Below are 27,102 nucleotides of genomic sequence, written 5' to 3' on the forward strand. Positions count from 1 at the left end.
TGTCGGTTCTGGGGAACTGGTCTCTGGCTGCGACCCTCCCGGCGGCTGTCGACCCTCCGGGATCTCAGGCAGTCTTTGCTTAGAAACTGGGAGCCTGTTTGCAGTTTGGTAGGGGGTGCCCTCTCTGGAGCCGAGTTTGTCCCTATCCGGCTCTGGCGGGCCCCGCCTGCCCGCTGTGTCCGGCGGGGGATGGGGCGGTCCGCAGCCGGCTAGCTCTCCTCTGGTATCGCTCAGTCCTTTGTTCTGTGAGCAGGCCGGCAGTGCCTTAGAGTTGGGCTTTTCGCGGGATAGTTCTCTCTCTCTCGCTGTCCCACAGTTTAGGTTACTATCTCACGTTAGCTCCCTCAGATTGCCCTCGGGGCACTCTGGCCCGGTCCTTACCCTAGGCAATGCCGCCCGCTCCTCTCCGTTCAGCCCCCACTTGCTGGTGGCGGATGATGCGAGCGTCTGGGGTTCTTTGCTGGGAGTTGCTTTAGGCACGTAATCTGTGGATTTTATTTATTTTTTCCTCCCAGTTACGTTGCCCTTCGAGATAAGAAATCCTCCCCCACACCCGCCGGTGAGAGGGTTTCCTGGTGCTTGGAAATTCCTCCTCTTTTACGACTCCCTCCCCGGGACGGATCTCCGTCCCTAACTCTTTTGTCTCTCTTTTTATCTTTTATAATTTCTCCTACCTCTTTTGAAGATAATGCGCTGTTTTTGTGGAAGCCTGACGTCCTCAGCCAGCCTTCAGAAGTAGTTTTGTTAAGTTTGGTCAGTGTTCAGATGTTCTTTCGATAAATTTGTGGAGGAGAGAGTGGTCTCCCCGTCCTATTCCTCCGCCATCTTACTCACAAGATTTCGACCTTTCGTATTTTAAAAATTGTCAACATATTCTGTTTCTGCTTAGACTGAAGTCTATTCAAATATTTTATCTGCCTGTGATCTTTAGAAACATATTCAAATCTATTTTAAAAGAAGAGGTATTTTTAATTACCAGTAAGTTCTGAAATAAAGAACCAGTATTTACTTCAATTGCATATCTTTATCAATTTTATGAGTACATTTGCTTTAAGTCACTGATTTATCATTAAAATATAAACAATACATAATAATTATATATTTTTGTATATATATTCACAGACATTTTTTCAGCTAAGGGAGCTTGTTTTCATTTAGACTTTTTTAAAACAAATTATTTCACCCAGAAGTCAAACTGCAAGTTTTATACCAATATGTATTAACCATGTATTCACTGGTATAAAAATTACATGATTTTCTTTTAAAAAAACTAGACTCATGTTCAGTATGTTGTTTTAATAAAATGGAGATGGGTCTCACATACCAACGTGATGCATATGGAAATGGACTTTCTGGCTTTACTCTTGAAAGATGCATTCTTTGGGTCTTTGCTCTTGGAATATATTTGTGGCAAAAAAAATATTATACAGGAATACAAGACTGACTCACCAAGGTATCTTTTAAAAGTATTTGTCTATATTTGTGTTCCACCTAGTGTTAAATCAGAATCTCCAGGAACAGCATCAGGCGTTTGTATCTGAATCATTTCTGAGGTGATTCAACTAAGCCTACTGGTCAAGACCCACAACTTAGGAAGTTGAATGCTTCTAGCAGACAAAAGGAATGGATTGAAGGGGTGAAACTAAGGCCCTTAGTTCCAAACTAAAGAAAATAGTTTGCATTGATGAGACGATTTAAAAAGGAAGCTAAAATAAACAGAAAGATTCCTCAAAACTCATCATCAGGCTCACAAGGAGAGCCTCAGACCAGATCTGGGTATGGGTGGCATCACCACGGAAGCCCCAAGTCCTCATCTCCTAACACCACTGGCCACCCTGCTGAGGGCTGTTACAGAATTTGTCCTCGTGTGTCATGGATTCTAGCTGACAATATGAATCTGAGGGTGGTACTGGGAAAACCATGCTACAGCCAGTAGACATGAACATTCAGTCATGAACTGTGTAATAAAGTGAGCAGTCTTGGTGCTGATGAAGCAGACAGACTGAAGGGGCTCCAGACACAAGAGCCAACAGTGCTTCACGATGGGGTCCATGTGATGATGCAGCTTGTGACCCCTCCATCCATGTTCACCACCTGTGCTCACTGAATATGGTTTGGGGAGGATGTGCTGATATATCACTCTGGATTAGCTGTTTTCAGTCTTTTCTGCATATCTTAGTTCACTCATGGATCTTAGAATATTGATAACAGGGTCCCACAGTCCACATTTCTGAGATTCTGACTTCTTTTATCTACGGGGAAACTCAGATTGTAATAATTTTCTAAAGGTTCTCAGATAATTCTTATGCTTAGAAAGAATCAGAAACTTCTCTAAAAGTAAAGTGCTTGTACATCAATATTTTACACATATTTGATATTTGATAAGATTAAGAATCTGAATAATTATGAAAAATATACTAAAGTGAAGCAGACCAAATTTGTAGTTTAGTTTACATTCCAATCCCAAAGAAAGGCAATACCAAAGGATATTCAAACTACCTCACAATTGCACTCATCTCACAAGCTAGCAAAGTAATGCTCAAAATTCTCCATGCGAAGCTTCAACAGTACATGGACCAAGAACTTCTAGATGTTCAAGCTGGATTTAGAAAAGGCAGAGGAACCAGAGATCAAATTGCCAACATCCGTTGGATCATTAAAAAAGCAAGAGAGTTCCATAAAAAAACATCTATTTCTGCTTTACTGACTATGCCAAAGCCTTGACTGTGTGGATCACAACAAACTGCAGAAAATTCTTCAAGAGATGGGAAAACCAGATCACCTTACCTGCCTCCTGAGAAATCTGTATGCAGGTCAAGAAGCAACAGTTAGAACCGGCCATGGAACAACAGACTTGTTCCAAATTGGGAAAGGAGTACGTCAAGGCTGTATATTGTCACCCTGCTTAGTTAACTTATATGCAGAATACATCATGCAAAATGCTGGGCTGGATGAACCACAGCTGGAATCAAGATTGCTGGGAGAAATATCAATCGCCTCAAATATGCAGATGACATCACCCTTATGGCAGAAAGCAAAGAAGAACTAGAGAGCCTCTTGATGAAAGTGAAAGAGGAGAGTGAAAAAGTTGGCTTAAAGCTCAACATTCAGAAAGCTAAGATCATGGCATCTGGTCCCATCACTTCATGGCAAATAGATAGGGACACAATGGAAACAGTGACAGACTTTATTTTCTTGGGCTCCAAATTTACTGCAGATGGTGACTGCAGCCATGAAATTAAAAGACACTTGCTCCTTGGAAGAAAAGCTATGACCAACCTAGACATCATGTTAAAAAGCAGAGACATTACTTTGCCAACAAAGCTCTGTCTAGTCAAAGCTATGGTTTTTCCAGTAGTCATGTATGGATGTGAGAGTTGGACCATAGAGAAAGCTGAGCGCCAAGGAATTGATGCTTTTGAACTGGGGTGTTGGGGAAGACTCTTGAGAATCCCTTGGACTGCAAGGAGATCTAACCAGTCAATCCTAAAGGATATCAGTCCTGAATATTCATTGGAAGGACTAATTCTGAAGCTCCAACACTTTGGCCACCTGATGCGAAGAATCAGCTCACTGGAAAAGATCCTGATGCTCGGAAAGATTGAAGGCAGGAGGAGAAGGGGACGGCAGAGGATGAGATGGTTGGATGGCATCACCAACATGATGGACATGAGTTTGAGTAGGCTCCCGGAGGTGGTGATGGACAGGATGTGCTGCAGTCCATGGGGTCGTAGAGTCGGACATGACTAAGTGACTGAACTGAGGTGGCTCAGTGGGGAAAGGATCCACCTGCAATGCAGGAGACGTGGGTTCAATCCCTGGGGGGAAAGATCCCCTGGAGCAGGGCATGGCAAGCCATTCCAGTATTCTTGCCTGGAGAATCCCATGGATGGAGAAGCCTGGTTGGCTACAGTCCATAGAGTTGCAGAGTCAGATATGATGGAAGTGACTGAGCATACATGCACCAATGCACAGAATTTAAAGTATTAAATTACAGGTTTCTCAGGAAAGAAATGTCAGTAACAAGAGTTACACTGTATCCATATTTGAAGGAGAAAATCGTGTCTCATGAAAAGACAGAAAAGAATGTTAATTTATAGGGACAATATTTTGCATTACAAGACAGAAAATATAAAATTAACAAGTTTGACATTTAGAAATGCCATTTTGCCAAACAAATAGGTTGTTCTGAATAACAATACATAATTTTGTGTGGGTTAAGAGTATGAAAGCCAGTGTAAGTAAATTCAACACCCAGGGGTGTATACACACACACACACACACTGACACACACACATTCCTTGTTGGGTCCTCAGGGTTTTACTTGGTAATTCTACAACTGATAACAGCTGGCACACAGTTAAGTCATGTATTCAACAATAGGTAGAAAATCTTCACTGGTTGAAAGCGAAAGTGTTAGTTGCTCAGTCGTGCCTGACTCTTTGTGACACCATGGATGGTAGCCTGCCAGGCTCCTCTATCATGGGATTTTTCAGGCAAGACTACTGGACTGGGTTGCCATTTCCTTCTCTAGAGGATCTTCCTGACCTCAGGTCTCCTGTATTGCAGGCAGATTCTTTACCATCTGAGCCACCAGGGAAGCCCTCACTGGTTACTAGACATCATAATTTGCTGTTTTCACTTGGCATTCCTATTTTAGGAAAGTAATAAGCACACTAGTCATAGTTTAAATATTAAAACCAAATACTCTTTTTTAGATGTAGTAATATTTTTACATTGCTTTAAAGTTGAAAAATAATTTTCCCATATGTCATATCCAGATTGTCACAGCTGCCACAATTAAAAGAGGTAATGGCTGTGGAGATGTATTTAATTACGCATCACCGTCTTCTTTGTGGTAACAGCAGGACAGATGTTATTTTTCCCCTCTTGACAGAAGAACCAGATGATATTAAGTGATTTATTCAAGGTAAATCACTAGCAGAGATACCTTTAGGCAGGGCTACTATCATATCCTGGCTCCTTTCAAACACTAACGTTCACACACATATGTACAACATACACACATAGCTGTCTACACTTTGACAAATTTTGACACAGAGCTGTGCCGATAATTTTACTTGCAGCTATACATATACACATACATATTCAGAGACATACACATACATACACTACACATTTGTATTAATGATATCACCATGTAAAAGAAACACAGTCTATAGGATCCATAGTGAAGTGGAGTTTTGAGCTCATCTGGTTCAGTATCTCCAAAGTCATCCCTTCAACCTTATACTTTATCTCTGCCGGAATTTTCCCAGCTTCCACTTTATGGGATGCTTGAAGATCTCTACTCATGATAAGTGATTCCCCTTCCTGCGTGTCCAGGCATTTACTCACTGAAAAATGACAGTCACTGGATCCAATGTATCAATACTCCCAAAGCGGGACAAACCTATTTAAGGCCCTTCCTGAAATGCCAGGTCTCACGTGTCTTTGATGTTATACTCTCAGACAGGAGAAAGCCAGGGAACAGGTGTGTGTATGAGAACTGCTCTCATGTGAGTCCCCACTGCATGCGTGCACTTTACAGGCATTATCCCTGTACTAACCTGCTGCGGGGAGTGCTGTTTGTAAGGATGAACACACACATTCAGGGACACGAGGGCCATGCTTCCATGAATCCTTGGTCTCTGTGGTCCACAGCACACCCGCCTCCTCTACATAACAATTTCTTCCATGAGGCATCTCAGACATTTCCAAACATTGTCCTAACTTGTCACAGTGGGCTATTTTTAGCAAGTCAGATTTGAGTAAACTTTCTGGGAATTTTACTTCCTACAAATGTTTCTTTGATATTTAGGATGTTTGCTCTAAGACAGCTGGGAGGCAACAACAGATGGAGACGGAGACTGGCAGAAAGCGAGGAAATGCAATGAAAAAAAGTGTAAAGAAATGGTTCCTGTTCTGCATCCTAGTGTGCTGCACCCCCTTCTGCTGCTCTTGTCCATCCTCTCTTGGTGGATGTCACAGGTTTTCACTGATTGGGGCTTCCTGTCTGATATGTATCTCAGCTTCTCATCTGGTTTGATTCTGGCCTGGAGGGCTATGCCAGGAACCTCTACTCTCAGAATTAACCCAGGAATACCCACCCATGAGATGACCTACTGTCCTGCATTGATTTAGAGGCCATTTGGCACAAATGCAAGAAGCAGTGTATTTGAGAGTGTGTGAGAAAAGGCTGCAGACAAGTGCAGGGGCCATCTCCTTGACATCATCTCTTCCTCTTGTAATTCCTCCTCCACAACTTCCCTATTTCTGCCATAGCTCAGAGTACTTCTCTTTATTATGCACAACACATCCTGAGAATGTCACAGAGAGGATATTATCGAACCTTGTTGAGTGAGGCAGTTTTCTTTCTCTTAGAGCATCTGTAAAGGAGAATTTTGTTATTTCTGACCGGCCTTAGTTACTGAATTCAGTACAAAAACATGCTGAAAATACAGTATATCCTGAGACTGCATAAGACACTGAATATCCTCGCAGTGAGCAAAGAAGAAGCATGACTTCACCTTTATTTTAATTATTTATCCACAACAAAGGAAGAAACATTTTACTCAGCACCAGATTTATTCATGGCCGCATACTGAGGTCTGGCCATAAAGAACTCCTCTCTGAGAATGTACAAAGTGGCCCTTGCTGCTCATCCCTCTGGAGAATGGTGTGTCTTATCTCAGTTGGGTTTCCACATGAATAAGTCTGTCTCCACTGCAGACATGAAAATGCAAGTGCTTCTTGTTGGCTACTCTGCATTTGCTGAATGATTGTTTTTCTTCAAAAGATGCTGCATTAATCAAAATGCCTTCCAAGTTCAGAAAACATGTGACACACTTGTTTTCATTTTTCCTCAGCTCATCTTCATATTCCTTTCACACCTCCAGATTGAACATTCATTTTTCAGAACTATGCCAAGGTGATGGATATGATATTGAAATTCTTACTGCCAATTTATTATTTTGAGGTATTTTCTTAGATTGTTACCACGAAAGGGTGATGGGCCCATAAAGTATTCTAATCATCATATAACCATAAGACTTCATGTAAATTTACTAGGCGTCTAGAATATATTCAAATTACAATATATTTTAGCTTTTAAAGCATGCAGCTCAGTTATAGGTAACACAGGTGCAGAGAGAATAATCAGGTTTAAATGGGCCACAAAATCAGTGAGAAGGAACAATGATTTAAGCACTGTATCTTGACCTTGGCAGCAGAGCAGAGCCCTGTGTACCCCCCGGAGGAGGGGATTCAGATGGTCAATGGGAATTACTAAGAAGAAGGCAGAATTATCCATTCATCTGTCAACGGATACTTAGGGTGTTCCCATGTCTTGGCTGTTGCAAGTAATGCTGCAGTGCACATGGGGTTGCAGATCCTCTTCAGATTGAGACTTTTTTAAAAATTTTTAATATAAATTTATTTATTTTAATTGGAGGCTAATTACTTTACAATATGTAGTGGTTTTGCCATACACTGACATGAATCAGCCATGGGTGTACATGTGTTCCCCGTCCTGAACCCCTCTCCCACCTCCCTCCCCATCCCATCCCTCTGGATCATCCCAGTGCACCAGCCCTGAGCACCCTGTATCATGCATTGTACCTGGACTAGCGATCTGTTTCACATATGATAATATACATGTTTCAATGCCATTCTCCCTATTCATCACACCCTTCCCCTCTCCCACAGAGTCCAAAAGACTGTTCCATGCATCTGTGTCTCTTTTGCCGTCTCGCATATAGGGTTATCATCACCATCTTTCTAAATTCCATATATATGCATTAGTATACTGTATTGGCATTTTTCTTTCTGGCTTACTTCACTCTGTATAATAGGCTCCAGTTTCATCCACCTCATTAGAACTGATTCAAATGTATTCTTTTTAATGGCTGAGTAATATTCCATTGTATATATGTACCACAGCTTTCTTATCCATTCGTCTGCTGATGGACATCTAGGTTGCTTCCATGTCCTGGCTATTATAAACAGTGCTGCGATGAACACTGGGGTACACGTATCTCTTTCAATTCTTGTTTCCTCAGTATGTATGCCCAGCAGTACCCAGAAGTGGGACTACGATAGTTCTATTTTTAATTTTTTGAGGATGCTCCCTATTGTTTTCCAGAGTGCTTGCACCATTTTATATTCCCACCAACACTGCACAGGATTACCTTTTTTCCACATTACCAACACTTGTTATTTCTGTCATAGCCATTCTAACAGATGCAGTAGTTTTGCTTTGTATTTCCCTGACAGTTAGTGATGTTGAGCATTTTTTCATATACCTGTTGGCCATTTGGATATTTTCTTTCAAAAAAATGTCTATTTAGGTCCTTTGTCCATTTTTAATTGGATTTCTTATGTCTTTGTTGAGTTTCTTGAGCTCCTTATATATTTCTAATATAACCCTTTACCACATGTGTGGCTTACAAACATGTTCCACCATTTCAAATGCTGCCTTTTCATTCTGTTGATGGTTTCTTTTGTTAAAAAGTTTTTTAGTTTGATGTATTGAATCATTATTCAATACCCCTAAATTTATACAATGTTACATTCAGTTATACCTTAGTTCAGTTCAGTTCAGTCCAGTTGCTCAGTCCGGACTCTTTGTGACCCCATGGACTGCAGCACACCAGGCTTTCCTGTCCATCACCAACTTCCGGAGCTTACTGAAACTCATTTCCATTGAATTGGTGATGCCATCCAACCATTTCATCCTCTGTGATCCCCTTCTCCTCCTGCCTTCAATCATTCCCAGCATTAGGGTCTTTTCCTATACCATAGTAGACTGGGGAAAAAAATAGAGAGGACAGGGCAGAAAGCCAGGGAAATGAAGCTGGAGCAAACAGGAATGATCTTAGACCCACAAAAATAAAGCAATAACTTGCAACACTCTGTTCCTACTGTGGCAACTGCAGAATGTGCCTCAAATATATTCTGGAGACTGTAGGATCAGGTCCACAGGTGGCAATGAAGGCAGCATGACACAGCCTACGTGTTCTGATGGGGCCCTGACAGCATCCTACTAGAAGATGGAAGAGTTCTTTTTATATTAAAATAGAGAATTAAAACAACTATTCTGCATTAGAAAGTATTTTGAAAATATTAGTCCCCTATACCATTCACGGAGAAGGCAATGGCACCCCACTCCAGTACTCTTGCTTGGAAAATCCCATGGACGGAGGAGCCTGGTAGGCTACAGTTCGGGGGGTCGCTGAGAGTCGGACACGACTGAGCGACTTCACTTTCACTTTTCCCTTTCATGCACTGGAGAAGGAAATGGCAACCCACTCCAGTATTCTTGCCTGGAGAATCCCAGGGATGGCGGAGCCTGGTGGGCTGCCGTCTATAGGGTCGCACAGAGTCGGACACGACTGAAGCGACTTAGCAGCAGCAGCAGCAGCAGCAGCATATACCATTCAACATATGTTAGATCAATTTATTATTGCAGATTTGAAAGGCAATATAACCACACCCATTCTCAGTGCCTTGACATTTGACTGACGGTTGATATTTGTTCAATGAAGCAAACCTTGGGGTGTTTTTATTCTTCTTTTGTGATTACAGGATCGCAACTTTGACAGGACAAAAACTGGGCTAGAACATCGAGCCTGATACATGTGGTTTGAAGGAACACATTGCTATGGAAGCAGTTTAAGTTGATTTGATTAACTTAATCATCAATCAAATAAGGATTTAAGTGTGATGAGGAAAGAAACAAGCAAAGGCAGATCCGGGTCTTCATGAAGGTGAAACTGACTTTCTGTTCAGTGCGGTCTGTGTGGAGGCAGGCCCACCAGAACGGAGGAATGGAGGAGGCAAACCCTGAGCGCTGTGCCTGCTGTATAGTCAGACGTAGGGAGAGACAGTAACACCGAAGGTCTGCCTGCTGCTGGGAAACTCACACTTGACACTGACAGACAGGATGCTTTCCCACTAGGACCAACAAGAGGCACAGATGCCACACACACTCCCTGTATTTAACCTCGGGATGGCAGTTCTTAGCCAGGAAAATTAGGGCCGAAGAAGAAATTAAAGTATAACTGCTGTAAATAGAAGGTAAACTTTTTTTTAATGCCACAGATGACATTTCTGTATATAGAAAATCATATGGAATCTAGAATATACAAGATCTTTAGAATAAGTTTAGCAAGCGTAAGGATAGATTAGTATAAAAACAAATCATATTCCTGCATCCTAAAATGAACAGTCTGAAAACAAAATTAAAATAACACAATATTATTCATAATAGTTTTCTTTTTAAACAGTTTTACTGAGGTGAACTGATATGGAAAACTGCACATAGTTAGTCATTTTGGATACACACATAGATCCATGATGTACTGACCAGCTGACCCCTTTATCACTGGAGGGCATCCTTCTTCATCCTGACAGCTTCTGACTTTATGTCTGTTTTGTCTGATATAAGTATATCCTCTCCTTCTCTCTCTTTTTTTCAATTTGAATGGAGTATCTTTTTACATTAATTCATTTCACGTCTGTGTGTCTTTACAGTTGAAGTGTGTCTCTTGTAGATACTAAACCAAAGAAGTTTATCTAATGATCTTCCTGATCATATGAGAAGATGCTCGACATCCTTAGTCATTTAGAAAATGCTAACAACCAAAATCATGAGACACAGCTAGACATTGGCTAGAATGGCTTTCATGCAAAAGGCTGAAAATAACAAGTGTTGGCAAGAGTGTAAGGAAGCTGGAAACCTCTTATACTAGTCACAGGGAATGCAAACAAATAAAACCATCTGGAAGATGCTAAACAACAAAAGATATTCTTTCAATATGACCCAGCACTTCAGTCCTACATATGTGTCCCAGAAAAATGAAAAATTTCTGCAAAAAGGCATCACCAAATTGTTTAGAAAAACTTTATTTATAGAAAGCAGATGAATTGTTAGGTTGTGGCACATCCATACAATGGAACATTACTCATTAACATGATGAATGAACCACTACATGTTACAACATAGATGAACCTCAAAAACACGATGTGACTACATATTGTATGGTTCTACTTACGTCTCTAAAAAGGCAAAATGTAGAGACAGAAAGCAGGTCATATGTCTGGAACTTCGGCTGAGACTGGGACTGACTGCAAAAGGGCAGGAAGTTTCTGAGGGATGATGGAAATGTTCTTTCTTTCTGTTTATGGTGAGTAGGATAGTAAACTAAGGGAATTTAGCTGCCCGTGTAAATTATTTTTGATTGGCGTCCATCTACGATATACCCCAGACTATTAGTTGTGGAGAATTAGGACTGATCCTAATGGATTTGGACATTCTAGATCACTTTTCCTTTTAAGCAAGGACCTAAGAGATTTTCCAAAGCAGGCTTCAGCTCTGCAGTTTAAACTATAGGGAACACAGAACTAGCAGATCAGGGCTGACTGACAGCCTCTTAGCTCAAACATCGAGGGGAAAGCTCAGGCCATGTGTCATACTGAACCACACTCCTGTCAAATAATATTTAGTATCTAAATGCAGGAATGAAAAAGAAGTATTTGAAAATGAGTTGGCAGTTTTCTCCTAGAAAACAATTACCCTTAACTTGAGACTTCTTTTGGTTTAAATGCTACAGTATAAAATCCAGTGTTTTAAGGGAAAAAACTGGTAACTATGTGAGGTGGTGGCTGTTAACTAAACTTACTGTGGTGATCATTTGCAATAAACACATATATCAACTAAAAAAAAATCCAGTGTTTGATTCTAGCATCACTGTCATTGCTGTAACCATGCACTCACAGGTTATACTAAATGCCTCAAACACGAAGCACAGAGAATCACAGAAATAATTTTATTTTTATTTGTCCTACAAGTTAAAAAAATCTATCACATCCTATTCACTATTCACAAACCTGAGAACCATGGTGACGATTGTTCTAATTTGTCCTGTTTACTAGTTGCACAGAGACATCCATGCTTACACTAAGTGTTCTAATGGTTAATATGAGCGTTTAGTACAATGTGACAAACACATTAACCTTGAGGAACAAATAACAACTAAAGCAAATTGTATACTTTTCATGTTTATCATTAAAATGCTGTTTTAGGAAAATAATGGCCTAATAATTTCACCACAGGAGCAATCAAGCGATAACACGAGGATTACTAATGTTGTGTTTAATATGGAACTCAGAAAACCTTCACTGCACGTTGGCCTCACATCCCTTGCTACTCAGCCAATTATTCTCAAGAACCCAGCACTGATAATTACCCGGGACACTTAGAAGATGAGACGGTGAGGGATCATCCCAGTCCAGCATCCAAGCAGTGACAAATGCTGAAACCGACGTCAGAAAACCTTAAGAGAATATTATTAATATGTATGCTGTGGGCTGCACAGGAGAACAACTGAATCATTCTCTTGTATCCCAACATGCTCCCATTCTACTCCACATTCAGGAACGGAAAATAGTCACAAGTGTGTTTTAAACACACAGGCACACTCGGCATTTCTCCCATCAAAAGGGCATGTCTCCATGCCTTACCTTTGGACCTGGGAGGGCTTTCCACTTGCCTGGAAAAATAAAATATACTAGAAGTGCCTCTGCTGTGTGATGTCAAAGCCAGGTGCTTCTGCATATTAGCCATCAGAGCACTTCTCAGCGTAAGCATGGATGTCTCTCTCAGGACTCTTGCTATTAGAACTCAGCTGTCAAGGTGGGAGGAGGGCCAGGCCACAAGGCGAGGCCATGGAGAGGCTCCGGGCAACATCAGAGCTGGGTCCCAGCTGACAGCCAGTGAAGACTGCAAGGGGCTTCCAGCTCGCCACTCATTCATTACAGCGCATGGGAAAAGGCAAGTGAGAGCCAGCCCCCAGAGCTCAGGCAGCCCGCAGGACCATGCAAGGTCACAGAACAAATGCCTGGGGTTGCTTTAGCCACCATCTACCTTTGCTTTCTTCTAACCAGAGCCTGTTTCTGCAGTATGTGAGGTCTGGACTCCTGGTGCAGAAGACTCAAGAGTTTTGATTGGCATTTCTCTGATAATGAGTGATGTGGAGCATCTTTTCATGTGTTTGTTAGCCATCTATATGTCTTCTTTGGAGAAATGTCTGTTTAGTTCTTTGGCCCAGTTTTTGATTGGGTCATTTATTTTTCTGGAATTGAGCTGCAGGAGTTGCTTGTATATTTTTGAGATTAATTCTTTGTCAGTCGCTTCGTTTGCTATTTTCTCCCATTCTGAAGGCTGTCTTTTCGTGCCAGTCAGAATGGCTGCTATCCAAAAGTCTACAAGCAATAAATGCTGGAGAGGGTGTGGAGAAAAGGGAACCCTCTTACACTGTTGGTGGGAATGCAAACTAGTATAGCCACTATGGAGAACAGTGTGGAGATTCCTTAAAAAACTGGAAATAGAACTGCCACCCAGCAATCCCACTGCTGGGCATACACACCGAGGAAACCAGAATTGAAAGAGATACGTGTACCCCAATGTTCATCGCAGCACTGTTTATAATAGCCAGGACATGGAAGCAACCTAGATGTCCATCAGCAGACGAATGGATAAAAAAGCTGTGGTACATATACACAGTGGAATATTACTCAGCCATTAAAAAGAATACATTTGAATCAGTTCTAATGAGGTGGATGAAACTGGAGCCTGTTATACAGAGTGAAGTAAGCCAGAAAGAAAAACACTAATACAGTATACTAACATATATATATGGAATTTAGAAAGATGGTAACGATAACCCTATATGCGAGACAGCAAAAGAGACACAGATGTATAGAACAGTCTTTTGGACTCTGTGGGAGAAGGCGAGGGTGGGATGATCTGAGAGAATAACATTGAAACATGTATATTATAATATGCGAAACAGACCACCAGTCCAGGTTCAATGCATGAGACAGGGTGCTCAGGGTTGGTGCACTGGGATGATCCAGAGGGATGGGATGGGGAGGGAGGTGGGAGGAGGGCTCAGGATGGGGACACATGTACACCCATGGCTGATTCGTATCAATGTATGGGAAAAACCACTACAATATTGTAAAGTAATTAGCCTCCAACTAAAATCAATCAATAAATAAAAAAAAAAAGAAGACTCAAGAGTAACATCACAGTGATTTAGAAGCCCTGAGTGAATGATGAGCTAAAAAAGATGAAGTCAGATTGGTCTGAAGGAATTTCTTCCTTGAACCATTCCTTCCACCCTCCCAACTGATTCATTACAATCTAATTTAGGTTTCATACTAATATCGCTCCTTCCTGTGCATCTAGTTCAAATCCCCGAGAGGGTAACTTTCTGGAGCCCAATTTTCTGTACCATGTCTTTCTAAGCACAGAAGCTTACACTGGTTCCCTCACCCACACTGCCTCTCATAATTGCTAAAAAATAACTGATATCAGAGACCAAAATAAATGTTCAGGCAAGGAGCACAGGTATTTCAAAGCAACAACAGGATTAAGATCCTATCGGCAGTGATGGTATTGGAAAAGATTTTAATGCATCAGTAATAAAGATAGAACATATAATAAAAAGAGTCAAAAACAAAGGTCCAGGCCTAAGTATGTAATTTAAAATATATAACGATATATAAAGAGTAGACCACAGCTGAAATACATGGTAATACAGCTGTCATAGTCTTACAAAAATATTAGAACCCCAAAAGGTAATAATGTCTACCCCAAATCAAAGATATGTAGACACACAAATGAGCAAGAAAATATTCCCCATAACAAAGTGCAAAATCAGTTCATCAAAATGGACTCAGAAATGACAGATTTTATAAATAGGAGAAAAGTGAAAAGTGAACGTGAAAGTCACTCAGCCGTGTCTGACTCTTTGTGACCCCATGGACTATACAGTCCATCGAGTTCTCCAGGCCAGAATATTGGAGTGGGTAGCCTATCCCATCTCCAGGGGATCTTCCTGACCCAGGAAACGAAATGGGGTCTCCTGCATTGCAGATGGATTCTTTACCAGCTGAGCTAAAATAGCAGAAAAGGATATTAAAAGTTGTTATAACTTTACTGCACATGTTAAAAAGGTAAAGTAGAGACAAAAGATATGTAAAAAAACAGAAAAGAAAGGAAAACCTGAATTTCTACAGATAAAAAATGCAAAGTCCAAGATAAATAATATACTGGATGAGACCAATGTCTGATTAGACAGAGCAGAATAAAAGATTAATAAACTTGAAACCATAGAAACTATTTAAAATTAAGCAGAAAGAGAAAATAATGTTAATTTTTTTTAAAAAAAATTGGAAAACCAGTGAGGTGTAGAATAACACCATACAGCCAAACCTACACATAATCCTTTCTGCTTCTAAAGGATTATGGGAAGAAAAATATGTGAAGAAATGATTGCTGAAAATGTTCTAAATTGGACGAAAGGTATAATCCTTTAGATCCAAGAAACTACAAACATTAAGCAGCAAAACCATTCACAAAAATATCAGGGCATCTTTTAAAAAACTCAAATTACTCACAATTTATAATAGAGAAATTATAAGCTGTTGGAGCAGTTGGAGGAAAAAAGACACATTTCATATAAAGTAACAAAGACAAGGGTGGTGGCAGAAGTTTCTTCTGAAAGAATAGCATTGTAGTCCGAAGACATTGCACATACGTCTTTACATTCCTGAATGGAAGGTTCTGTCAACCAAAACTTTTTATTTTTTAGCAACATTTTCTTTGTAAACCAAGTGTGACCCAAGGCTTTTTCAGACATACAAAGTTGGATGATTTTATTGGCAGCAGATGCACAGTACTAGAAATGCTGAAAGACACTGTCCATGTAGAAGGAAAATGATGCTAGAAGAGAGATGGATCTATGTATCTCATCTACTTTATTTATGCATGTTTCTGTCCTACATGCACTGCCGAAACTGCATCGTAACAAACATGGCTTGTTTTTCCAGAAAGAGACTGGGGATAAACCTTCTCCCGAAGTTGGTCCATCGATCTCAGTCTACAAGGACCTCTGCACCATCCACAGGGCACTCCTGCTGCACATCTCAGCACTGTGCCAAGAGGAGCGCTTACTCACCTACCGCCCACCTTGGTACCTGATGCCTGAATTTAAAAGATCAAAATGTGCCTGTTAAATTACAAGCTAAATAAACCACTGAGGTCAAATGAGATTTATAATAAATATTAAGTTGCTTTTTTGTGATTTCATGGCCTAAAAATATGTATATTTGGGCTCAGAAGGTTTTGAAATAGAAACATTATAAAGAATGACAACTTTGAACTAGAGTTTCTGTATCACAAAAGCATTGTACTTCCAGAGCTCTTTATTCTAGTGAGAAAGTGAATGTACAAAAAATAAGATCAAACATGTCTTTTTATCTGATTTTAAAAGCAGATAACAACAGAAAAACTGTGACTCTGCGTTTAAACTTTCAATAATGAGAAACACTGTGTTTCCTAATAAGAACTGAGAATTAATATGTTCTTAACCTTAATAAGTCAAAGCTGTTTGCAAAACTTAGTTCTGATGCTGACATTTCAAAACTATCCTACTTAACAGAAGTAAACATTTATTTTTTATGAAGCAATGCTATATTAAGTCAGAATGCAGCAGTATCTCTTATAACAAATATCTTCAAATGCATCAAAATTATAAAAGCAAAACTTATTTGCTGCTTTTCAAGAGAATAAGCCTAGCACTGTAAGTTGGTTTCAAACTTCTAAGATCAGGGGAATGAAGAAAGTTTACTTAATAAACATATTATAAAAGCATTTCAAGGAGTTCTCTGTCAAGAATAATAAAATTGACTTGATAGCTTAGATGAATGCCTCTGAGACATTTGCCAGGAAATCTTTCCACAGTGTAAGACTGATTGCTCTGATTCTTTGAAAGTCTGGAGATGCAAACAGAAGTGCTATTTTCTTTCATGTTACTGCTATAATTCATTAATAACTGTTGTTTATTTAAAATACCATTTCCTCCCATAAAAACAATTTCCAGAAAAGTCCTAATGCTTCGCATCTGGCATACCACAAACATTCAGGACACAGGTTTAAGAAGCTCGGACTTCAGTGGTTGGGACCACAGATGGAACTCCTGGGCAAAGGGGGACGTGGTGCTCACCTTCAGAGGTTGGACACCACTGTGACTAAGGACAGCAGGTTGCCTATTAGCACGACTTGAAGTGATAACCAGTGACAGATGTTCAAAAGGCTCAGAAGAACCTATGAAATAATCCTACATCAGCATATGCTGGGAAAGGCATGGAGAATATGTGACTATTCCTTACCAGGGTTCCAGTTCTTTGTCCTAGTAAATTATCTGAAATGTAATTAAAGAAATATGTGTATCTAGAATGATCTAGATACAGCAAATTTGGAAAACTGAGAAGTGGCCACAGGACTGGAAAAGGTCAGTTCTCATTCCAATCCCAAAGAAAGGCAATACCAAAGAATGCTCAAACTACTGCACAATTGCACTCATCTCACACGCTAGCAAAGTAATGCTCAAAATTCTCCAAGCAAAGCTTCAACAGTATGTGAACCAAGAACTTCCAGATGTTCCAGCTGGATTTAGAAAAGGCAGAGGAACCAGAGATCAAATTGCCAACATCTGTTGAATCACTGAAAGAGCCAGAGAGTTCCAGAAAAAATATCTATTTCTGTTTTATTGACTATGCCAAAACCTTTGACTGTGTGGATCATAACAAACTGTGGAAAATTCTTAAAGACATGGGAATACCAGATCACCTTACCTGCCTCCTGAGAAATCTGTATGAAGGTCAAGAAGCAACAGTTAGAACTGGCCATGGAACAACAGACTGGATCCAAATTGGGAAAGGAGTATGTCAAGGCTGTATATTGTCATCCTGCTTATTTAACTTATATGCAGAGTACATCATGGAAATGGTGGGCTGGATGAACCACAAGCTGGAATCAAGATTTCTGGGAGAAATATCAATAACCTCAGATATGCAGATGATGCCACCCTTATGACAGAAAGCAAGGAGGAACTAAACAGCCTCTTGATGAAAGTGAAAGAGGAGAGTGAAAAAGCTGACTTAAAACTCAACATTCAAAAAACTAAGATCACGGTATCTGGTCCTATCACTTCATGGCAAACAGATGGGGAAACAATGGAAACAGTGACAGACTTTATTTTGGGGGGCTCCAAATTCACTGCAGATGGTGATTGCAGCCACAAAATTAAAAGACACTTGCTCCTTGAAAGAGAAGCTATGGCAAGCTTTGACAGCATATTAAAAAGCAGAGACATGGGGAGGAGGAGCGGAAGATGTTGAAGGAAATTGTCAAGGCTGCCAAGGCCTCCGTGAAGGCCCACATTCTGCCCCAGGACGTCATCCTCAAATTCCGGGAGAAGATTGAGAAAATGGAGAAAGATGTGTATGCAGTTCTGTAATTAGAGGCTGAGGAGAAAGAGATGTAGAAGTCGGAAGCCCAGATCAACACAGCACAGCAGCTCCTGGAGAAAGGGAAGGAGGCACCAAACCCTGAGCCTGAGAAGAGCTGGTTCCAGACCAAGGAAGAGAGGAAGAAGGAAAAAATGGCCAAGGCTCTGCAGGAGTTTGACTTAGCCTTAAGAGGAAAGAAGAAAAGGAAGAAGTTTATGAAGGAAGCCAAAAAAAAAGGGGGGAGATGACAGCAGAGGAGAGATCCCAGTTCGAAATCCTCAAGGCACAGATGTTTGCTGAGCGGCTGGCCAAGAGGAACTGCAGAGCTAAGCGGGGCCTGAACAATGCCCGAGGAGGAGCCAGTGAGGGCACCTGCAAAGAAGCAAAAGCAGGTGAAGAAATCAGTATTTGATGACGAACTCACCAACACGAGCAAGAAGGCCCTGAAACAGTATCGAGCTGGCCCCTCCTTTGAAGAAAGAAAAAAATTGGGCTTGCCCCACCAGAGAGGAGGAGGAAACTTTCAATCTAAATCCAGGTACAAGAGGAGGAAGTAGCCGTGGTGAGCTGAGGAAGTTCATTGGGCAGCTCTTAGATCTCTTCCTTGTGGGAAGTCATCCTGGCTTGGTCTCTCTTTTCTCTGTAAAAAATACTTTAAAACTTCGATAAGTCTTTGTCATTTGTACATTAAAGAAAGGGAAAAGCTGGGGGTCGTGGAAAAAATAAATAAATAAAAAGCAGAGACAAAGAGATCTTTGCTGACAAAGGTTTGTCTATTCAAAGCTGATTTTTCCAGTAGTCATGTATGGATGTGCGAGTTGGACCATAAAGAAAGCTGAGCGCCAAAGAATTAATGCTTTTGAACTGTGGTGTTGGAGAAGACTCTTGAGAGTCCCTTGGACTGCAAGGAGATCTAACCAGTCAACCCTGAAGGAAACCAGTCCTGAACATTCATTGGAAGGACTGTTGCTGAAGCTGAAGCTTCATTACTTTGGCCACCTGATGGGAAGAACTGACTTATTGGAAAAGACCCTGATGCTGGGAAAGACTGAAGGCAGGAGAAGAGGATGACAGAGGACGAGATGCTTGGATGGTATCACTGACTTGATGGACAAGAGTTTGAGCAAGCTCCGGGAGTTGGTGATGGACAGGAAAGCCTGGCGTGTTGCAGTCCATGGGGTCGCAAAGAGTCAGGCATGACTGAGCAACTGACTGAACTGAACTGAACTGAATGGTTCATTTCTCTTCAGCGGTGTTCCTTGTGGAAAGAAGACTCTCAAATCAGTCACAGGTCGTTCTTATCACTGATTTTTGGAAGACACAAGACCACCATCACATGCCTCACTCCTTTCCAATTTCACACCAAAACTCCTCAGTGCAGACACGGTCTTTCTCTGCTTCCTCATTTTCCAGCAACTTGCAAAATAAGCCCAGTAGGTGGAGGGAAGTTAATAATAGAACACAAATTCTATTCCATCCTAATCCGTTCCTGATGTCTCTCAAAGAGGGGAATTTTGGCTCTCAGCTTCATACCGCTTTTGACATCTCAGTGTTAGTGTGATTATAAAAGGAGTCTCCTTAGTTGTCCATGCCCATCAAAAGCGCTTTCTCCCAGAGTCCTCTTGACCCCAAATCTAGACCTAAATAGCACAGTATATGAAAAGTACAACTTGTTCACTATATTAACAACTGTGTCCTCATCCATGCCTTTCCTTAAGTCCTTAGTTTCTTGCGGAGAGGGAAAGAAGTTAATGCTAGAGAAGAAATCAAAGCAGCTGCTCTGGCTAACACAAGGTGGGCCACAACACTGAGGGGAATTTTCTCTCTCTTGTCCTTACTTCAGAAAATGTGGACAGAGTCGTTCATCCTCTGAGAACCCCAAATGTGGAGCGGGAGACTCACCTCTGACCCCTCCCCCATGGCGGGGGGAGCTGGTTCTGGCCTCCCCAGGCCCCCTCATGTCCATCTCTCCCTCTTCATAAGAGAACACTGCTCGGCCCCTGCTGTTGTGACTCTGAAATGCTTCCGGGGACCATCTCTCCCCAGATGCTAAGGAGATGATGAACACTGAATATACAAAATGTGAATACACAGAGGAAATTTAAAATGCTTTTCAAATGCAAGTAAAACAATGAGGATATGCTTTCAAAGTTTGCAGCTACCTGTTGCTATGTCCTTTATTACACAGGGTGGACAGCTTTCACGTTCACACTGTAATGAGTGAAGAGGAGCCACATGATCCCTGAGATTCCAACCTCACACAAGGAGCGACCAGACAGAAGGAATACGAGAGAATGCCAGTTTTCCTTTACTCCCCAAATGACAGGACACTGAGCTTATGACTGCAGGTCACTTCTCTGAAAGCACCTCAGGATATAACACCCACCCAGTACAGGCAGTCTCCTTAACACCAGCAGCGGAAACAAGGAGGATAACAGGAGGGAGACCGTGTCCAGGAGCACGTCTGGGAGTAGATGTGGGAACCGCTCCTTCCAGGAATGCCATCAGAGCAGAAGATAAGGACAACTATGCATATTAAATATTGCCAACGTCTGAGCCAGGCCAATCCCACTATCTAACCAAACATGCTTCAACCATAAATAAGTGCTTGGCCTTAGTTCCTGTATGGATGAGGGAGACAGAATCGGGCACCTAACTAGGGTCACCCTTGAAGAGGGGCCACACTGTGACTACTGTACAATAATAAATTTGAGGAGTGATCTTATGATGTGATTTTGTGATGCACAGTATATTTCCTGTTTTCCTTAGATTCACATGGCTGCTAATTCCAGAGGTCTTTTTCTGGTCACTTACAGTGACTCATGGAGACTGGCTAATATCATTCCAAATGCCTGGAGAGAAAGGGTGGCTTATTCACCACCAAACCGTCCTCACCCTGTGGAGATTCTCCTTCCTGAAGAAATGCAAGGAAACTGTTTTGAAAAGGAATGTCCCTGTGTCTATCACAGAAATCTCTTTGCATTATTTATTTCAGTTAGTTTCAAGCTTAGCTCTATAAGATAGGGGTATATTTTTCTTCTAAGGCACTAGCTCCTGAAGGAACAGGGTATGATTTTAGTAAATGTTTGCTGAAGAAACAAATCAATGAGTAAAATACATTTCTTGTTTGTTCACAGAGGCTTTTTATCCTAATTTTTATTAGTTCTGTAATGATACTCTTAGGAGTCAATTACTCTTTGAGTAGCTGCAGAATCTTGCTTTCCATTAAAACATTTATTGTTTAATTACACACAGATTTTTCCATACTGAGGCCTGATTTTGGAAATTACTTAAGAAATAACTCTTGAAACTCTAAAGTATGTAAATAGAGAAGTTTACCAATTTCAGTCTCATTCCTGTTCTATTATTTACAAAACATTTCCAATTCCTTAGTTTGCAATTATCCCCAAAAAATCATTTACCATCTACATCTACAAAAATCATTTACCATTTACCATCATTTACTGGAAATCATTTACCATCCTACAAAGTAAGGACTGCATTAAAAGGTGGGATAATCAATGCATAACAAAGGCCTTTATAATTTGAAATCTCCCAGGAGTCCTCTGTCTCACAGAACCCCCTGGCAAATACACAGACTGGCAGGGATCAGAACTCAGCTCTGACTGACACTGAGCTCCAGACCGCCCCTCAGCCGGCAGCTACCTTCTCAGGATGACAAGGCTGACTCAGCCCCTCACTGGGGAGGATGTCTCTGCATCTCCATCTGTCAATCACCCATGCAGTTGGGCATTTTGCACAGATGGTGGTACCCACCCAGGATAAAAGGAGTGACACTTTCCAAATGTGTTTCCCTAATTTGGTTTTGATGTTGTGCTGAGTGTTTGCATGTCTCCTCGGGGACTGTCATAGTTCCACCTTTGGATGGCATTCCCATATGCTTTCTGTTTTGTTTGCCTTGTTTTCATAATACTATTCTCCCTTTGCTTTGTGAAAGGCAAACAAGAAAATTCTCAGTAATTTTCATGCTTTCTTGTCTACCTACACACCAACAAGCTGTAGGAAGGCCCAGTTGTATCATGAGAGGTTGCTATAGGAGATTTTAGGTAGTAGAAGATCACAAAATGGACTAATATGGCATGTATTTGCTTGGATTTTTTAAAAGGTTGAATTAAAAAAATTAAAGGAGCAACAGTTTTAACTGGGGGCTTACAAACAAGTTTTTAATTACAAAAAGAAAAATATAAAACTGATTTTGAAACCTCAAATATTCTCTGAGTTGGCCTGAGATTATTCAGTCTCCCTTGTAAGCCTTTTCTTTGGGGATGAAGGTATAAAACTGTAACATTTTGTATTTTCTGTATTTGATTGGAATGTGCATAACATACAAATCTAAGCATCTGAGTTCTAAAGCTTTCTATGTGGCCACTCAGTAATTCAGCAGACTTTTTTGAAAACAAATATTCCAGGTGTAACTAGACTCTTAGAGGACCAAAAATCAATTATGCCCAATTTCTTATTTGTAAGGAACACAAGCTTAATAAAAAGGGCAGTTTTACAAACAGATAATTATAAACAAAATCTGGAACCAACAGAATTTGATGTAGAGGAAATGAGCAGACTGAGATTCCTCTAGAGATGTGGTTGGGAATAACTCAGAAGGCATATCAGTGCCATTTCTTTCCTGTACAATCACTGTCTTTCTCTGCTTGTACAACTACAATATCTAAGGTGGGCTTTCTTTCTTGGACTTTCTCATCCATTGTAAATCTTTAGATGGAGACAAAGAACAGATGTTAATGGGTTTTCGTGTGCCGGTCTGCACACACATAAAAACTCTCTTAGCCTCTCAAAAGACCCCTAAGATGAATGCACAGCCCTTTTACCTGATGCGCGCTTAGTTGCTCAGTCATGTCCAACTATTTGTGCTCTTTGGACTGTAGCCTGTCAGGCTTCTTTGGCCATGGGATTTCCCAGGCAGGAATGCCAGAGTGGGCTGCCATTTCCTTCTTCAGGGGATCTTCCCAAACCAGGGATCGAACTAGTGTCTCTGCTGTTCCCTGCATTGAAGGTGGATTCTTTACTCACTGAGCCATCAGGGAAACACAAAACTAAACATCAGGCATAGAACTAAAAAATGGAGTTTATAAACATTGTGTTTCTATGTAGAAAAACCAGAAAAGGATGGGATAGAACCAGAAAAAAATAAACCCATACATTTCTATATTTAAAATCAGAATTTTACAAATAAATGGTCTATCCTCCATTCCCACCAACGGCTCCTCAGGGCCCCCTCCCCACCCATCACCATGTCCTGGAGGAGGCTCCCATCTGTAACTCACACGATCTTACCGTCCTGTGCCCACATCCCCATTCAAGGCCACTGGAGACCTTGAAAGCTCAGCAGCTCTGGGATGGCTTTTTCTCCAGGCCCTCAGGTCAGGAGTAAACGAGATGGGAGCATCCTTCTTTCAAATCAATCTCCCTAAAACACATGTATGAAACTGTGTCTCCTGCTGTAAATCCATGAACAATTCTTGCCAAAACTTCATCTTGAGAATGCTCTCCTAACCTTCCACCAGCTCTTATTTTTAGCAGTTACCTTCCTCTCCCCACTCCAGGCAATAGTCACCAAAGACAAACTACACCATTTGCATTTTAATCAACACTATCTTAATTCAGCCAATCAGGGTTAAAACTGACTATACAGTCGGCCCATGAATCCCTAGCATGAGAAATATCTGAGGTGATTCCTATGTGTATCAGAAACCCTCTGAGTTCGCCTGAGCCATCTTTAAGGTCAAGTTCAAATACCACCTCTCACCAGAGGGTCCTGCTGATTCCCATTTTCCTCATCAAAATCAATTATTTGCTCCTGTGTACTCTCATAAGGCCATTGCTGCACACTTGTCCAAGCTCAGCGATATGTATCTGTGCATCTATTTTTCAATTCACTAGATAAAAAAATTAATACAGTAACTCAATAAATGTTATTGAACCAAATGTGTTATTCATCTGCAACCATCTATGCACAAAAGCGTATTTCATGATATACTTATAATCATTTTGAGAAAAATCTAATAAAATATAGGAGCTTGCTTTAACAATCTGCATCTGAAGGAAACTTATTTTATATTTCAATACTAGTGAATTCTGATTCTAATCAAATAATGAAAAGAGACATATTTGGAGTTTGGAAATTTTTCTTTCAAATATTTAATACTTGGAGATGAGGACAAAATATAACCAGTATTACTTAGTAACAGAACTTCTCAGTCCATGGGCTGCTCTCCCAGATGTCCCTTCTGTGTTGCCTGGTTCATGCTGTAGAAGCAGTGATGAATATGTATCGTTTTTTTAATGAGCACAGGAGGGTCCCACAGAGAAACACCAATCTTGTACTCCAAGCGGTGGTGTGCTTTCCAGAGAGAGCACTTAATACATTCCGAACTTTGGATCTTACTCTTTTCCGAAAATAGCTTTGGAAATACCCTTTGCTGGAAGCATCTTCTTACATTCTCTATCTGGGAGCCTGAAAGCTGAGCTCTGTGGTAACTGCCACATTTCTTATGGGGCATTTTAGACTGTTATTTGCATAATATTCAAATCATGAGAGAAGATTTGCACCTGGGCTCAACTATGTTCCGTGGTTCCTGGGGACATGATCTTCGCAAGAAATCCATCTTGGCCCAGAAGACAAGGAGGAACATCCATCTATCATCTGCAGTGATGGAAAAACAGTAGAGAACTGTGGGAACAAAGACACAGCTACCTGCGACAGGAGGTGGTTTCAGCAAGGGAGCTGCCACAGCGGTAAAGGAACGCCTTGCTGTTCCGGCGTCCTCCAGGCAGAGTGAGCTTTGATTGGTATTAGTATTAGTATTGGTATTGGTATTAGTGTTGTCCCCCTTAAGTCCTGTAGGGGAATTATTAATTCCGCAGGGGATTCAACTTCAGTTTTTTTGGTTCCAATGCTGTTTTTTTGAGGAGCTTTCCATGGGTTTCCACAGTTTATTGTGATCCACACAGTTAAAAGTTTTATCGTAGTCAATGAGGCAGAATAGATATTTTTCTTTTCTAAAGAAATGGGAATACCAGACCACCTGACCTGCCTCCTGAGAAATCTGTATGCAGGTCAAGAAGCAACAGTTAGAACCAAACAAGGAACAATGGACTGGTTCCAAATTGGGAAAGGAGTACGTCAAGGCTGTATATTATCACCCTGCTTAGTTAACTTATATGCAGAGTACATCATATGAAATGCCAGGCTGGATGAAGCACAAGCTGGAATCAAGATTGTTGAGAGAAATATCAATAACCTCAGATATGCAGATGACACCACCCTTATGACAAAAAGTAAAGAGGAACTAAAGAGTCTCTTGATGAAAGTGAAAGAGGAGAGTGAAAATGCTGACTTAAAACTCAACAAAACTCAACATTCAAAACACTAAGATCATGGCATCCGGTCCCATCACTTCATGGCAAATATATGAGAAAACAATAGAAACAATGACAGACTTTATTTTCTTGGGCTCCATAATCACTGCAGATGGTGACTGCAGCCATAAAATTAAAAGACACTTGCTCCTTGAACGAAAAGCTATGACAAGCTTAGACAGCATATTAAAAAGCAGAGACATTACTTTGCTGACAAAGGTCCATCTGTTCAAAGCTATGGTTTTTCCAGTGTCATATATGGATGTGAGACTTGGACCATAAAGAAAGCTGAGTGCCAAAGAATTGATGCATTTGAACTGTGGTGTTGGAGAAGACTCTTGAGAGTCCCTTGGACTGCAAGGAGATCCAACCATTCAATCCTAAAGGAAATCAGTCCTGAATATTCATTGGAAGGACTGATGCTGAAGCTAAAGCTCTAATACTTTGGCCACCTGATGCGAAGAGCTGACTCACTGGAAAATATCCTGATGCTGGGAAAGACTGAGGGCAGGAGAAGGGGATGACAGAGGATGAGATGGTTGGATGGCATCACTGACTCGATGGACATGAGTTTGAGCAAGCTCTGAGAGTTGGTAACGGACAGGGAAGCCTGGCATGCTGAAGTCCATGGGGCTGCAGAGTCGGACATGACTGAGGGACTGAACTGAACTGAACTTTCATGGGTTTAGGCATCTTCCATCCTGGCGAAGGCATTAAGACTTCTCTGGGTGTATTTCAAGTCAGAATTGAAACTCACCCAACTGTCTCCCTCAGCACTCTGGATTCCCTACAGCCCTGCTTCAAGACTGCACCCATCTGGATGAACCTTCAACAGCCTCATGTTGGTCTGGTCGCCATGAAGTCCTGGATGGTGCGCAGTGCTGCCCACCCCACCACTTGCATGCAGTGCAAATAGACAGATTTTGAGGCTCATAAAGCCTGTTGCTTAAGGGACCCGACTTGTGTTACTTTACACACCTAGAGTCAGCAGGGGGGACTCTTAGATTTCTAATCAAAGAGAGCAGGGGTGGCCCTGACTCCAGAGAGCTGGATTCGGAGGCCTGTGATAAGATACCAGCACTGACTGCATGTGCCAGGCTAAAATGTAACACACGTTTTATTCACATGATGGAAAAGGGTGAAAGGCAGCTTCAAACCCAGCCTCCCAGCTGAGCAATGCTGCGTCTCCAACAGGTTCAGCAGGAATCCCAGAAGAAGTCATCACTGTATTACACAAAGAGAGGAATCCTAGAGGAATCCTGAACGAATCAGTGATGAGGCATCAGGTCACTTTCTCCATCACCATGGCTTTGGGACAAGTGGGACTATCTCCCTCACAAAGCT

At 41.2% G+C, this 27,102-nt stretch overlaps 1 long non-coding RNA gene and 1 pseudogene across 2 annotated transcripts in view; one reads left to right on the top strand and one right to left on the bottom strand.

The window, feature by feature from the left end:
• Positions 1 to 27,102, bottom strand: part of LOC145516292 (uncharacterized) — a 232,578-nt gene that overhangs the window by 188,846 nt on the left and 16,630 nt on the right. The gene's annotated exons all lie outside the window — the stretch shown is intronic.
• LOC145517067 (putative ATP-dependent RNA helicase DDX27 pseudogene) lies at positions 12,648 to 19,047 on the top strand (annotated as a pseudogene). The gene is made up of 2 exons (XR_014061956.1): positions 12,648 to 12,836; positions 18,204 to 19,047. The product of XR_014061956.1 is annotated as a putative ATP-dependent RNA helicase DDX27 pseudogene (transcript).

This window comes from Giraffa tippelskirchi, chromosome 8 (assembly GCF_054371585.1).
Source record: "Giraffa tippelskirchi isolate mGirTip1 chromosome 8, T2T-mGirTip1v1.2.pri, whole genome shotgun sequence".
NCBI classification, from domain to species: domain Eukaryota; kingdom Metazoa; phylum Chordata; class Mammalia; order Artiodactyla; family Giraffidae; genus Giraffa; species Giraffa tippelskirchi.